Below are 16,531 nucleotides of genomic sequence, written 5' to 3'. Positions count from 1 at the left end.
CTTTAACATGTTTCTTAATTTTTATTACATGCAACCATAGTTTAATGAAGATTGACATCATTTAGATTTAATGTGTATACAGTATTTTATTTTACTTGTTATAGGTTTCCATTGAATTATGGTAATAACTTAATTTTAACCCTTGTTTTCTACGTATTCAGTAAATGACGTTTGGCCCACTATGGTTCTGAACCCTTCAAATAACTTAAATTATATTATATTATATTATATTATATTATATTATATTATATTATATTATATTATATTATATTATATTATATTATATTATATTATATTATATTATATTATATTATATTATATTATATTATATTATATTATATTATATCAGAAGTTACTGTAATAACATTATAGCATTATGTCCATCTAGAGAAACTACACTTTCTAATGGTGAAATAGTAATTAATTATACAAATCGATTAATTTAGCTTCCGATATTACTTCATACAAACACAGAAACATTCTCTGTAGGCTATCTTTCATAGCTTTCGATTGTTGCTGTCCAAGGCCCCTTATAGACGAAGTCATTTGTTTTTTGATTCATTACACGGCCTTAGCAGTTATTTTAATTTTAAAACTCATTTATCTCATTAAATATCAGTCCTATCAGAATTTTTCAAGGAATAAAATTTATCGCAAATTATTTTTAAAGAAACTTTTGTCATGCAACATTTTTCACAAAAATCAATAATAAGCGAGATATTTCGATTTATTTCATTCAGGCCCCCTTATAACCCCCCTTTTAAATAATGTATTTTGAATGCCATATAGCCTGAAATTTAAGTTACAACGAACTTAATTTATATTCCAATTTTCATCGAAATCGTTTCAGCCATTATCGCGTGAAAAGGTAACAAACATACAGACAGACAGACAGACAGACAGACTTACAAACAAAAATTTCAAAAAAGCTATTTCCGGTTTCAGGGTGGTTAATTATATATATGGTAGGACCAATTATTTTTGGAAAATCGAAAAATTACCAGAAAAATTTCGGCCACAAATTTATTATTGGTATATATTACTCCATTTTTACTATCTCCTCAAATCCCTCCCCGAAAAAAAATCCTGCGTCCGCCCCTGCCGGCAATGTTATATAAACTATCACAAAGCAATTGGAGACGTATCTAACTCTGCAGTGAAAATGAAGGAGCTCATACATAACTTTCAGATCAATAGGTATGCAGGGACACAAAGACTTATGGCTCACTCTGCTTATTACATATAGGCCCTACTGAAAAAGAACACAAACAAATAAAATGTGATATACAGAAACAATACATGCGTTTGGTTGTGAATGCGACAAACATCGGAGGGATTAATCCAAGAGTATGAATAATATTCCACTCATACCGGCTTCGAAATATAATATTTTATTCGACTTATGGAATTTCACTCGGCATGAAAACCTTTCTAAACTATAGGAAACAAGAATATCATGCGTTATTCACTCCTAGACACCATGATGATAGTGGGAGCAGACAAACTGAACTTCACTTGAGCCTCTTAAATTTGCATGAAAAAAATTCATATATAAAGTATGGCATTAAATTTAATGTTTCCTCCCCTATAGTTTTCTCTTTTCATACAATGTTAGGGCGTATCTGATATGTCTCATGGAGAAAAAAGTTTATAACAACTGACAAGAGGTACACCTAGACCTAGACTAACAAATTTATATTTTATTTGCTATTTTTAACGAGGCGCAGTGTAATATTTGCTTTACAGAATGTAATAGTCGACTGGAAGACTGAAACGTATTGAATTCTCTTATTAACACGATTTAGTTGTCTTAAGAGAAATTTCAAACCTAAGACCTAGTCCACACAAACGTTAGCCAATGCAGAATAAAATATCTGGCAAACTGGCAGGCAAGATAAGACAGACAGACAGACAGACAGGCAGGATAGACAGGACAGGCAGACAGACAGATAGGACAAACAGAAAGATAAGACAGTCAGACAGTCAGACAGGCAGGCAGGCAGACAGACAGACAGATGACAGACAGACAGACAGGGCATACAGACAGATAGAACAAATAGATAGGGCAGACAGACAGATAGACAGACTGACAGATAGGGAGATAGGACAGACTGCCAGATAGGACAGACAAAAAGATAGAACAGGCAGAAAGATAGGACAGGCAGACAGAAAAATAGAACAGACAGAAAGATAAGACAGACAGATAGAAAGATAGGACAGATAGGCAGAAAGATAGGACAGGCAGACAGACAGATAGGACAGACAGACAAGTAGAAAAACAAATAGGATAGACAGAAAGGTAAGACAGACAGACAGAAAGATAAGACAAACAGATAGAAAGATAGGACAGACAGAAAGATAAGACAAACAGATAGAAAGATAGGACAGACAGAAAGATAAGACAAACAGATAGAAAGATAGGACAGACAGAAAGATAAGACAAACAGATAGAAAGATAGGACAGACAGAAAGATAAGACAAACAGATAGAAAGATAGGACAGACAGAAAGATAAGACAAACAGATAGAAAGATAGGACAGACAGAAAGATAAGACAAACAGATAGAAAGATAGGACAGGCAGAAAGATAAGACAAACAGATAGAAAGATAGGACAGACAGAAAGATAAGACAAACAGATAGAAAGATAGGACAGACAGAAAGATAAGACAAACAGATAGAAAGATAGGACAGACAGGCAGAAAGATAAAACAGGAGAATGGACAAGAGAACTCCTCAATTGTAGGACATAGTAATGAGAAATTCGGTAACAATTTAAAAAGAAAATTATTTCATTACGTACTTATTTAACACAAAATAGCTGGAAGCTGAAACTTTAAAAAATCTTAATAATAATAATAATAATAATAATAATAATAATAATAATAATAATAGATCAAATTAGGCTATGTTATCCAAAGTAAATTTTAAGAAAAGTGCAAAAATTTCCTACATCTGATTTATGTACTGATTTTTTCTATGCATTTTACACATCTAAATCATTTTGAAACTAAACCTTTCACTGTGTAAAGTTTTCAACCCAAACTTGCCAATGGCGTGAAGAACTCATTTTCTACAAAAAGTCACATAGCCCATTTTTATCTCGGACGCCTCAATTATTATTATTATTATTATTATTATTATTATTATTATTATTATTATTACTATTATTATTATTATTATTATTATTATTATTATTATTATTTCTTATGGGAGTCATTATTATGGTTTTCTGTTTTGTTTCTCAACAATTATAGGAAGCTAGGTATGTCGCAGTTCGTTTCTTCTGCTGTTACTGCTTGACTGAGCGCGCGTCATAATATATTCACAAATTCGTTTCTATAAAATATTACAATGCTCATAACTTACTTTGTAATTTGCTGCAGCGTAACAGAATTCCGAAAACTTGTTGATGCGGCTTGAACAATATCGATTAATTAAAATACGTATAAGACGATATAAAGTCTGAAACATATATTAAAGATTAAGCATTTTAGTTTATAGTTGTGTGGGAAACGTCGAGAAGAATATATTTTATGTATTCAAAAGTTCTACTTAAAATTCTATAATGCATGTTGAAATGTAATTTAAAATAAGGAAATTGATAAGAGACGACGTAAAAATGTGGTAAGAACAGCAGAACTTTCTCTTCATTCATTTTAATGTTCTTTCATATGTTAGTATTTGGATTTTAATATTCCTCGGCCCTGTAAGTTTTACGAGAATTTTATAGTGGACACAAAATAAAATGGGATCACAAAACTTTAGGTAATGTAAGATGTAGAGCGGATCCTACTACATTATGAATTGAAGGCGCTTTTTTCCTTATACTGAGTAGCGTCTCGTCCACTCTTAACATTTAATCTCTAAAGTTATAATATTTCACATAATGTTTGTATTTAAAATATTTATTTGAGAACAACTTAAATTCAGGACTTATTTTGTAAACAGGTCTAATTGAAAACAGTAAAGTTTACATTTTAGATTGATTTTCAGGGACCTACACAATCCGAATAAATGACATTCTAAGCGCGTTTTATGTACAATACCAATACGTATGTACGAATATTTAAAGTAAATTTTATTTAAAAAAATGGCACGTTGATTTAAATACACAAAGGGAAATTCAAAATCAATATTGGTTATATTTTAGGTTTTACCTCCTCACCTCCAATTTGAAATTTCAATGCACATTCTATCTTGTTATATTTTAGATTAAAGGTTCGATAAGTGCTCATCTACTTACTTACTTACTTACTTACTTACTTATAGCTTTTAAGAAACCCGGAGGTTCATTGCCGCCCTCATATAAGTCCGCCATTGGTCCCTATCCTGAGCAAGATTAATCCAGTCTCTACAATCATATCCCACCTCCATCGAGTCCATTTTAATATTATCCTCACATCTACGTCTCGGCCTCCCTAAAGGTATTTTTCTCTCCGGCCTCTATATGCATTTATGGATTCATCTATACTTGCTACATGCCTTGTCCATCTCAAACGTTTGGATTCAATGTTCCTAATTATGTCAGGTGAAGAATACAATGCTTGCAGTTCTGCGTTGTGTAACTTTCTCCATTCTCCTGTAACTTCATCCCTTTTAGCCCCAAATATTTTCCTAAGCAACTTATTCTCAAAAACCTTTAACCTTTAACCTCTGTTCCTCTCTCAAAGTGAGAGTCCAAGTTTCACAATCATACAGAGCAACCGGTAATAAAACTGTTTTATAAATTTTAACTTTCAGCTTTTTTGAGAGCAGACTGGATGACAAAAACTTCACAACCGAATAATAACAGACATTTCTCATATTTATTCTGCGTTTAATTTCCTCCCGAGTGGCATTTATATTTATTACTGTTGCTCCAAAATATTTGCATTCTTCCACCTCTTCAAAGGATAAATTTCATGTTTTTATATTTCCATTTCCTAAAATATTCTGGTCACGAGACATAATTATATATATTTTCTTTTCGAGATACTTCCAAACATATCTCTTTACTTGCTTCAAGTAAAATTCCCGTGTTTTCCTTAATAGTTTGTGAATTTTCTCCTAACATATTCACGTCATCTGCATAGACAAGCAGCTGATGTAACCCATTCAATTCCAACCCCCCCCCCCCATCTGTTATCATGTACTTTCCTAATGGCATATTTACCCACGCTAAAAATAGTGGATTCCGTCAATCTATTTACGAGTAAAATTTAAAATCCTAAGATAAAGCCACGAGTAATTTACTTTCAGTGGTATTACAATTTAAAAAAATCACTTTAAATTAGTTTTTTGAAATGTATTTATCTGAAGGTATTATAAAATGAAATTGATCCACTTATCAGATGGTAACACAAACCTACAGCCAGACCGACTTCCGATATGGCTGGTCTCTTGCTGAACATATAATGAATACTAGGATTGAAAAAACAATTTTCCATACACTTCAAGATGTTTAAATCGAAACAATAGGGAACTACTTTCGAATAAATAATAATTCACCGAAAGACACACAAAATCATACATGTACACAATTTGTAGCAGGTTTCTAAATGTCGAAGATTAAAGTACACCTTTAATAGTACATTATGCAACGAGCCTATAATGGTAGTAATTAAGACGCAAGTATGTTTGTTTATGAAATGAGCGCAAGCGAGTTTCATAATTTTCATACGAGCGTCTTAATTACCATTATAGGCAAGTTTCATATGACTTTTTTTGCTCGACCATATTTCTAACTTTAAATTATTCAAAATTAGGTCATGTTATGGTTATGTGCGAACTGACCTGAATTGTGAGATGTGCGCAGACGCTAAATTATTGATTTTTTCCGAGGCCGAATGTCATTGACCTTGATAGAGAATAAGATGAATATTACTCTGATATAATCTGGAAATTGATTTAGAATTGAAAAACGAGATGGCAAATTGTCATTGGCTGAACACCTGAACTTTAATGAATAGGTTTACTTTAATGAGGTGCATAAAAGGGCTACTACCAGGTGTATAATTACTACATTTCGGCATGGTCGAGAATAAAATAAAAATTAATTACACACAACTCCTTTTATAGGAATTGTTTTTAAAACATTTCTGTAAATACATGAAAAAGGAATTCAGTTTTGAAATGTTACGAAGCAATGTACTAATTATTTTCTGTTAAAATATTCAAAAAATAACATTTTAAACTAAAGTATTTATAACATCTCTTCAGGTTACAAAAGACAATGTAGAGTTTGTAGAGTAACAATTTATCATCACTGTGTCAATTCCTGTGATATATCTTTCCGCAATCTAGTAACTCAACAAAGAATTAATTCCTGGCACATGCAAAAAAAAAAAAAAACAACTTTTTTTTTTAGTTTGAGTAAATCTCAGGTTTACATAATGGAATCAAAAAAATAACCGGAACTGCCAATTAATGACAGCTTATTATTGATCTAATTTACAGTTTGATCCGTTTGGGTATGGATAATATTAATTTATTATTATAAAGCTATTATGATAGCAAAATGTTTTGCTGGTTATATTGTGATTAAAATATGGGTGTTTCCATATATGACAATCAACAATGCATAATATGAAAGGACAAATGAAAATCGTAGATGATTAAAATGGCACAACAGCGGGCACAATGTGTTCTTTGGTATGCTAAATTTGAGTGTGTTAAAAGAGTTCAAAGGTAATTTCGACGTGAGTATTGTGTGCGTAATGTACCTAAATACGATTCCATAACGTTGTGAGATAGAACATTTGTAGAAAGAGGTTCTGTGTTAAAAAAAAAAAAAAACATGCAGGAGGTCGCAGGCGAAACCCAGTACGAGAAGCAACTATCCCTTGACTTGGTCCCCGAACTCCCCAGATCTAACCCCTCCTGACTTCTTCGTGTAGGGTTTTGTTAAAGATATTATCTACATATTCAAAGAAACCCAGGAACACTGATTATCTGCGAATAAAAATTACTCAAATTTTTCAACAAATAATCCCTCTTATGTTACAACAGACATGGGCTGAATTGCATCACCGTTATGAGTTGTGCATGGTGCGCAATGGGGGTCATGTTGAGCTCTGAAGAATCTCCCATCTTTCAGTGTTGTATGCACAAAGTTTCAACAAATAAAGTTCAGTATTAAATGTTTTACGGTGTTTTATTTTATCCATACCCAAACGGATCATCCTGTATATATCCCTTTAAAACATGTATGTAGAAGTAAATTGTTAGTTTGGTATGTTATCCTACATTAAGAAAATCTTTATGTTCAATTTGAAGAGAATTTCAAATACCTACATAACTTTAAAAGTAGTTTCCGTTGTCCATATCATCAGGTTGCGTGCTTTAATTCACAGGCTATTTTTAGATTCTATTAAGGAACTTCACTCTCAATATGTAGACGCTATCTACAACAGTCTGAACAGGTGGTTAAGTGAAGGAACAGTTGTGCAACGCTTTTAAGTTTCCAGAATTCAAATGAACTTTACAAGAATCCTCACATCTGTAACTAAACTGTTTCAAATAATAGTGATTAAAGTTGCTCTCTTATCTGACATAGCTAGAATCCTGAATACTGAATGATAGTCAAACTTGACTGCAAGGAAGAATAAATTTGTAATTTAGTTTGTAAGTACAAAATTGTTACGTCCGTGAAATATTTATAAAATGCACCACAAATAAACTACGCAACAGATACATTTTTTTACCCAGAAATGTAGGTAAACTCTCCAAGTTTTTTTTTTGAATGTATCACAGATACTCAACCTTTCCACCTCTGCTGATAAGGCACACGTCTATATAACAGATAATCCATAATAATCCTACGTGAGTGTCATCATTATCACAGACGACCAGAGTCACAGCATTGGTGATACAGTTGAAGATTAGTGGGGAGAAGACAAACAATGACAGTATCCTTCACAAATCCCAACAAGAAAAAGTCACGGGGTTAAATCCGGGGATCGAGATGGCTACGACATTAAGGGGAGCCGGTACTGCCTATCTCGACAATGTAAAAATCACAGAGTTCAGGTACGTGTAGCTCTGAAACCATTGAACATAGATATTTGAAATTTTTACATGTTATATTTATAACCTTTATCTATGTATTAGAATAATTCCATTAAGTATATTCAATTCCTATAATTGATAAAATGTTTTTTATTGTGACCTAATTTTTTTTTTAATTTTAATCACATGTTATTTTTTTGAAACCACAATTTTAAAGATACAATAATACATTTTGTTTTAAAAAATAGAGAACTTTAAGACTGATAAGTGTTGTAAAAATTATTTTTCTATCTCAAGTAGTTTCTGAGCTATGCGTACCTGAATTCTGTGATTTTAACATTGTCGAGATAGGCAGTACCTGCTCCCCTTAACGCGTCATCTTTTTGTTCTGTGCATCCTATCCTTTATGAAAAATTTTGATTGAGATATCCTCGCTCATGTTTGTAGTGAGCCAGACAGCTGCCTTGTTGAAAATGTAATAATCATTCTTGTCTTCATTCAGCTGTGGTATCAGCCAGTTTTCCAGCATGTTCATGTAAATCTGGAATTTCTCACACCTTTTCCTGATACTGTTGAAAACAGATGCTGCCTTCTGTAATCATCGCTGTACAGTCATAACGAACGAGGCTCTTTAGTAGAGATTGCAACACACAAATGACTGCTTATATTTATTAAGCGCCATATTTGCTACTGCTGTCTCCTAGCGGCAAACTACGGCAACCATGAGAATTGGTTTTTCCTTTAAAGAACTTGAAGAGGGGCGTACTGGAATTGGTTCCCAAATCTGTGAATCGGTTCCCAGTTCGTCCCAGAGCTATACCCGAATTGGTTCCAGGTTGATTTCATCTATGTACTGCAATTGGTTCCCGCACTTGATAAAGCCAGAAAACATTTCCTTTCCCATTTTATACAAACTTAGGACTGTAAACTACTGTCTACGGTAGTAGGTAGGTTAAAAATGTTTTGTGCTTGACGGACACGCTGCGTCGAAAAACTTCATAATTTTATTTAAAGTTGCAATATCACACGTGTCGTGGTTATATTCGACGTTGCATTCCATTATAATATCTGAATCAGAAAGTTTCACGAAACACTTACATCCTCTTTTAACACAAATATATCTTTCCACACCACCAGATGTTTTCTGAAAACCGATCATTCACCACTAAGAGTTTCTTCCACTTTTCACCGAGCATACTAGTGAAATCCATCACTAAGTGCAATACGGCTGTCCTGTACTTCCAGTACCACTACTCTGACAATCACTGAAACTTATGATCGGTATTTATATTTTAACGTGTATAAAACCACGGGTCATGATCGAATACAAGTGGTGTTATAGGCAATAACAACTACCTCATCCCCGTTGTCGATATTTGGACATTGTCACTACTATGCTACATGATCGATTAACATCCCTTCCCACACAGCCTTGGAACCTACTCACGTTGTTGATATTTGAACATGGGGAACCTATTCACGTTGTTGATATTTTGTTTGGGAACCAAATGAAGAACAGCGTTGAAGAGTTTCTCTCTCAATCGACGTAATTACCATCTTTTGGAACACAGTTTTGGTTGAAGTGTCTTATGATTATGGACACTGCGAAGGTAGTCTTTTCTCATTAATTAAATTTCGTAGATTGTTGACACCAGTGTTGCAGAATACATGCGGAATCCGAGTTTTATCATGGTCCCCAATATTACAACCAAAATAACAGTGGTAGGCTTTTCTGATTAATGGAGGTTTCGTGAAGATGTCACTTCCTGTCACAAATAGCAAAATGTGTTAGCACTGTTCACATAGACTCGTGGCGTTTTTGTTCACTTTAACAGAAATAACTCTTATCATCAAGTCCTTACAAATATGTCAACAATCACCCATACATCTGGCACTTATGTGAAAAACGAACTCAAATAAGTATTAAAAATTACTGAAAATTAGGAGGAAGAAATGTTTACCACCAGAATAAAAAAATAATATAAGGAAGATAAACATTGTTTCTTATACCTCCGCCAAACAATTCTATTTTTTTAACTTGCTATAAAATCCCTATAAATTACTCCTCTATAACAAAGCAGTGTAAAATGAAAATTAGAGCTAATTTCTAATTCTCTTTTTGATAGTCATGATCAGGCTTCGAGACATTGGACCCGATACAATAAGTTTACTGTGCTTGTATTATAGGTTGTTGACTCGCTGCAGGTAGATAGAGATGTGTTGAGGTAACAACGTTGCTATTTAGAGTAGAGTACAGTAGTATGGGGAACACAAATCTGAAAGTAAATATACATTACACAATGATAATGTCAAAAGAATGTGAAAAGCATCTATTCTCCTGTCTTTTATAAGCATTTGTGTTTAATTATACACAGTGGTAATGGTGGAAATAAACATGTAGCAATTTTAATTTTTTTCATTTATCCTATTGGTCGTCTTTAGGAAGTGCAGTTACAGTACCGAATTGCAATGTACCTACTACAAGATACACTCTCAGTGTCTCAAACGTAAATCTTTTTCGGTTATCTGCCAAAGTTTGTACTGTAGAAAGCTGCGCTCTACGTCGCATGACGTGACAGGAGCAAAACGAAAAAACCTAACATCATTGCAGTCTCTAAGAGACAGTCCTTTATTCTCGGGTGACTCTATGTCCACTAATTTGCTGTTTATGTTACACAATGTTCAATATTCGTTATTTTTACATAAAATTGATTTCCACTTCTGTTTTACATGTTCAGTAACCGGTGTACTTGATGTCTCATTAATTCTCTGCATCATTTTCTAAATTAATTTGAGGGCTTCCGGCATCTCTTGCTCTGACTTTTCTAACCGTGTAATAGTTTCAGACACAGTTTGTATGAAAACCAAATTATTCGTCAGAACCTTCAAATCCAGAGAGTTTTCCTTTGCGTATTTGTTGGCATTCATTCTACAGTACCCCCACCCACTGTACGCTTTACCACTATACTCAGTACGCCGTTATGCGGATTTCCCACTGAACTGCTCTATCGGGTCCGAAGTCTCGAAGCCTGGTCATGATCAGCACATCAAAATGGATAAGAATTGGCTAAATTTATTCAATTTACATTTTCATTGTTGAAGAGTGTAATCAGATACATAACTTTAATAACTTCATGGAAATAAATAATGCTTTCTGCATGTTTGTTAATAATAAAATCAATGTTGTGAATGTCTTGTTACAGCTGCTTTAAAAATTATTTAATTCTTTCTATTCTACAACTTTTAGCAAATGCTGACGCTCCAGTCAATAAGCTAAAAGCTGAATAAATAACATAATAGATAAAACAAAGTTAAATATGTGGCAAATTCTATGGGTGCTATTCATAGACATTTCGCAGCACGAGCTACGTGCGTACTAAGTTAGCCCCGGCTATCCACTGGTTACTTGTACAGAATTCAAATCATATCCTACCGCTAACACTGGTTTATGAATACGAAAAACGCTGATCATCCACGGAAACCCGCGCTAAAAATGTCTATGTATACGTCCCATTGGGATTAACAATACCAACTATAGATAGTTGTTAAATGTTATGTTTTTATTTAACGATGCTCGCAACTGCAGAGGTTATATCAGCGTCGCCGGATGTGCCGGAATTTTGTCCCGCAGGAGTTCTTTTACATGCCAGTAAATCTACTGACATGAGCCTGTCACATTTAAGCACACTTAAATGCCATCGACCTGGCACGGGATCGAACCAGCAACCTTGGGCATAGAAGGCCAGCGCTATACCAACTTGCCAACCAGGTCGACTATAGTTGTTATTTAGAGATAAGTTAAAATGGGATTAAAAATCGTCAGTCTGAATAATTATACGTATCGATAAAACCTGTTTATTTTATGGAACAATCCGAAAAATCTCGGAAAAGAAAGATTCAATTATGGACCTCCCGAATGATATTTCTCGCAACTCTGTTATTAGCCCTAGAAATATTTAAATAGAGCACTACATATTATGAATTTAAGGTATTCGTAAGTCGTGGTTACTCTGCTCTGTCGTCACTCCGTAACAGTGACAAGAACCAAGCACAAGTGGACCCTTATTCGGCGATTGTATTTCGCTGCACGCGTGCAATGTGTTGCTTCGCCAGATTTGGAAGACCGATGGCTTTTCAGAAGCATCCGCCAGTGTCGGGTTCAAGGAAACACCTTACTTCCTGTTCCTAAGTATAAGGCAGGGTCAGTTGGGATGAACTTGACATTTCTGCAACCAAGCAAAACGGGGAACAAGCTGCGCCTTTGATCTCGGCAGAACCGCTGCATTTAGCGGCAACTTGAGCGCCGAAACCTTCTGACCTGGAATACTTTCTCTGCTCCCCCATTAACCCACCGCCTTCTAAATTAACATGCTCCGGAGCGACTGACCAATTTTCGGTTGGAAACAAAAATAATGTGAACGCAATACTCTCTTGTGGGGGAGAAAAAAAAAAAGAGGCATTCGTGCAGAAATCTCGAAATGGAGAGATTTAAGAGCGAAAATATTTCAAATAAAATGGGTATACCAAATAACACACATTATTGAAAGAAAACATTTAATCCGGCATGACCGTGTTAGACGATTTAATATTATTGTTATTATTATTATTATTATTATTATTATTATTATTATTATTATTATTATTATTACAATAGAGTCTCGTTAATCTGAACTACGCTAATCCGAAAATCTGGTTAATCCGAACAAAATTACTTTAAGAAAAAACCAAATTTATTGTATTGTATTGTATTGTATTGTATTTATTAACATTCCATGGTATTCATACATGCTTACAACTAGAATATGGAACAAATCAAAAAACTTAATACTATTATAAAATCTTAATTTATAGTCACAGTCTAGATGAAATATATACAGACGAGATTTACAATATAGTCTACTAGTACAACACATAGTTTTAGTATCGATTTCATGAAGTGTTATTGAATGTCATGAATTCACCTACAGAATAGGAGGCGTGAGAAATTAGGTACTTCTTTAATTTGGCCCTAAATAATTTTATGTTTTGAGTTTCATTTTTTATATCGATAGGGAGACTATTAAACATTTTTACTGCCATATAACGCACTCCTTTTTGATAGCACGATAGACTTGCCGATGGAGTATGAAAGTCATTTTTTTTACGTGTATTTATGCTATGAACTGTTGAATTAGTTACAAAGTTTTCACGATTACATACGAGGAAGACTATTAATGAAAATATATACTGACAAGCCACGGGCATTATTTGTAGTTTAATAGCACAAAGTAGCTAAAAGAAAAAATTTATAAATTCACTGAATTTATTTTATTTTAAAAATTATTATTATTACGCGTAGCCTACTGATACGATACTGTAATAGCAGTCGACTGTTAAGGCTGGTACACAATAAACCGGGAACGGAAACGACAACGCGAACGAGAACTGAAATATTGTTAAAATAAATATATTTAAATGAACTATTGTGAATGCTCACATTTAAATACATTTTAACATCATTTCCGTTCTCGTTCTCGTTGTCGTCGTCGTTTCCGTTCTCGGTTCTCGGTTTATTGTAAACCAGTCTTTAGACATACTGCGCAGGCAGGCAGGTAGTGGTTCTAAAAATAGCAACAGGGTACTCCCACCACCGTCTCTCAGCGCTCGTGAATAGCATGCATTGCATTACAGGAAATATTTCGGTTATTCCAAAAATCTTGTAATCCGAATAAGTCTTGGTCCCAATTAGTTCTGATTAACGAGACTCTACTGTATTATTATTATTATTATTATTATTATTATTCAAGAAACTAGTTCGATTAATTAAAGTGTGTCTTAGTGAAACTTACAGCAGAGTCCGTATAGGCCAGTTTCTATCTGATGCTTTTCCAATTCATTGCGGGCTAAAGCAAAGAGATGCACTATCACCTTTACTTTTTAACTTCGCTCTAGAATATGCCATTAGGAATGTTCAGGATAACACAGAGGGTTTGGAATTGAACGGGTTACATCAGCTTCTTGTTTATGCGGATGACGTGAATATGTTAGGAGAAAATCCACAAACAATTAGGGAAAACGCGGAAATTCTTGTTGAAGCAAGTAGAGCGATAGGGTTGGAAGTAAATCCCGAAAAGACTAAGTATATGATTATGTCTCGTGACCAGAATATTGTACGACATGGAACTATAAAAATTGGAGATTTATCCTTCGAAGAGGTGGAAAAATTCAAATATCTTGGAGCAACAGTTACAAATATAAATGACACTCGGGAGGAAATTAAACGCAGAATAAATATGGGAAATGCCTGTTATTATTCGGCTGAGAAGCTTTTGTCATCTAGTCTTCTGTCAAAAAGTCTGAAAGTTAGAATTTATAAAACAGTTATATTACCGGTTTGTTCTGTATGGTTGTGAAACTTGGACTCTCACTCTGAGAGAGGAACAAAGATTAAGGGTGTTTGAGAATAAGGTTCTTAGGAAAATATTTGGAGCTAAGAGGGATGAAGTTACAGGAGAATGGAGAAAGTTACACAACGCAGAGCTGCACGCATTGTATACTTCACCTGACATAATTAGTAACATAAAATCCAGACGTTTGAGATAGGCAGGACATGTAGCACGTATGGGCGAATCCAGAAATGCATATAGAGTGTTAGTTGGGAGGCCGGAGGGAAAAAGACCTTTGGGGAGGCCGAGACGTAGATGGGAAGATAATATTAAAATGGATTTGAGGGAGGTAGGATATGATGGTAGAGACTGGATTAATTTTGCACAAGATAGGGACCAATGGCGGGCTTATGTGAGGGCGGCAATGAACCTACGGGTTCCTTAAAAGCCAGTAAGTATTATTATTATATTATTATTATTATTATTATTATTATTATTATTATTATTATTATGTAATAGAACTGAATTCATTAATTTTGTGGCCAGGAGAAAAAAAGTCTTAAGTCATTTTTTTTAAATGAGATTTTTATACATTCTGAAAGCGAAAACAATTCTCTACAATCTGGTAAAACAGTTAAAGTCAAATAAGACTCCTGACTGGATTTATAGAGTGTTACCAAATGTCCTACGTACTGTTTGAGTCGAGCACATACAGAATAAAGGACTTAAGAAAATTTAATACTTCATTCCTTATAAACATCACATATTTAGTTTCCATTCTTCCCTATTAAAAAGCTCTAACTTGTATTTTAATTATTTTATTACATATTGATGCCCTTTCCTTTTAAAACTTTAAGCACCAGGTAAACAGTCCTATATTGTTTAAGATCTATCTTGCATTCCTAATAATTTACATTTCCCATTTATTTTGACATGAAAAAGGTCTTATGTTTAAATAGTCCCTTCTTCTCAGTTTGGGTTGTAGTTTTAAAAGGGCTTAAGTGCGGCTATTTTTTGAAATAATCAAGAAAATTGTTAAATGAGCAGCATTACCTATTTTAGAAGAAATATAAACAAATAATATCTAGGAGAAACCTCTTAATTAAAGGAACTCTATAATTGACATCAATTTCAATCTTTCTACTGCTCTCCTGAAAAGTAAAAATTTTTTGCTTAAGACCTTTTTCCTCCCGGCCACAGAATTTGCTATTAACCTTATTACAGTTAATATGGCAAATATATCACGAATTAATTAACATACAAGGAACTAATAACTTATGTTAAATATCCGCTATCAAGTTTCTTACTATAATGTATTAAATCCCTTTAGTAGTCTATTCGATTAATCATATTGAAGTAAGTTGAATTGCCACAATTTTATTTTTCCAATGTAATGTGCGGACATACGTGACGTCACATAGGCCTATATCATCCAGCTTCTTGATCGGGAAAATAGCGACTCTTCCTTGGATCCTACCGAAAACAAATACCAGCGCTGGTAGCATCGAAAACATTATTCAATTAATGTTATACATATTGGTGATACTTAACACAATTGCTTACTGAAAGCCGAAACTGAATGTTCAAAATGTTCGATTTTCCACGGCTGATCTTGTACAAATAACTACACTTTAAGGAAAAGTTTTTGTACTCACCAATGCTCTAACATTCCAGCTTCAACCCTCCTGTATCACTCACTAATGCAACGATCGAGATATGCAAGTTGCCCTTACAAATAACGGAAGAAGACTAAACAACCTCTGTCTTCCAAAGACAGAACGCGTACTGGAGCAGCTGTGTGTTGCGTTGTCTAAAACAGTCGAATTGAACTTATCGTATGCAGCACAAATCCGATGCACGGAACACTGTAACTACACATTCGATAACAAATAGCACTCACTTAAGTACAAGCTTGCACTTACAGTAAGTACCATCACTATAATTTCCTTTAAGTTGATGGAGAAAACACGAATTCCTTTTTAATACCTGGCCAATACGCTTTGAAAAGGAGAATTTAAGTAACTTTTCATTAATGTACACGTACACAGTCTGATACCCTGATCTATGTCAAAATAAACTGAACTCTGACCGTTTACAAGCATTTATTATGTTCAGATAAAACCAAGCATAGCCCCATCTTACATTCAATGATTAACATGTTTGTCTGCAATAAAACACA

The sequence above is a fragment of the Periplaneta americana genome, chromosome 1, assembly GCF_040183065.1.
Source record: "Periplaneta americana isolate PAMFEO1 chromosome 1, P.americana_PAMFEO1_priV1, whole genome shotgun sequence".
NCBI classification, from domain to species: domain Eukaryota; kingdom Metazoa; phylum Arthropoda; class Insecta; order Blattodea; family Blattidae; genus Periplaneta; species Periplaneta americana.
The sequence above is the reverse complement of the archived record's forward strand: the minus strand, read 5'-3'. Positions refer to the sequence as shown.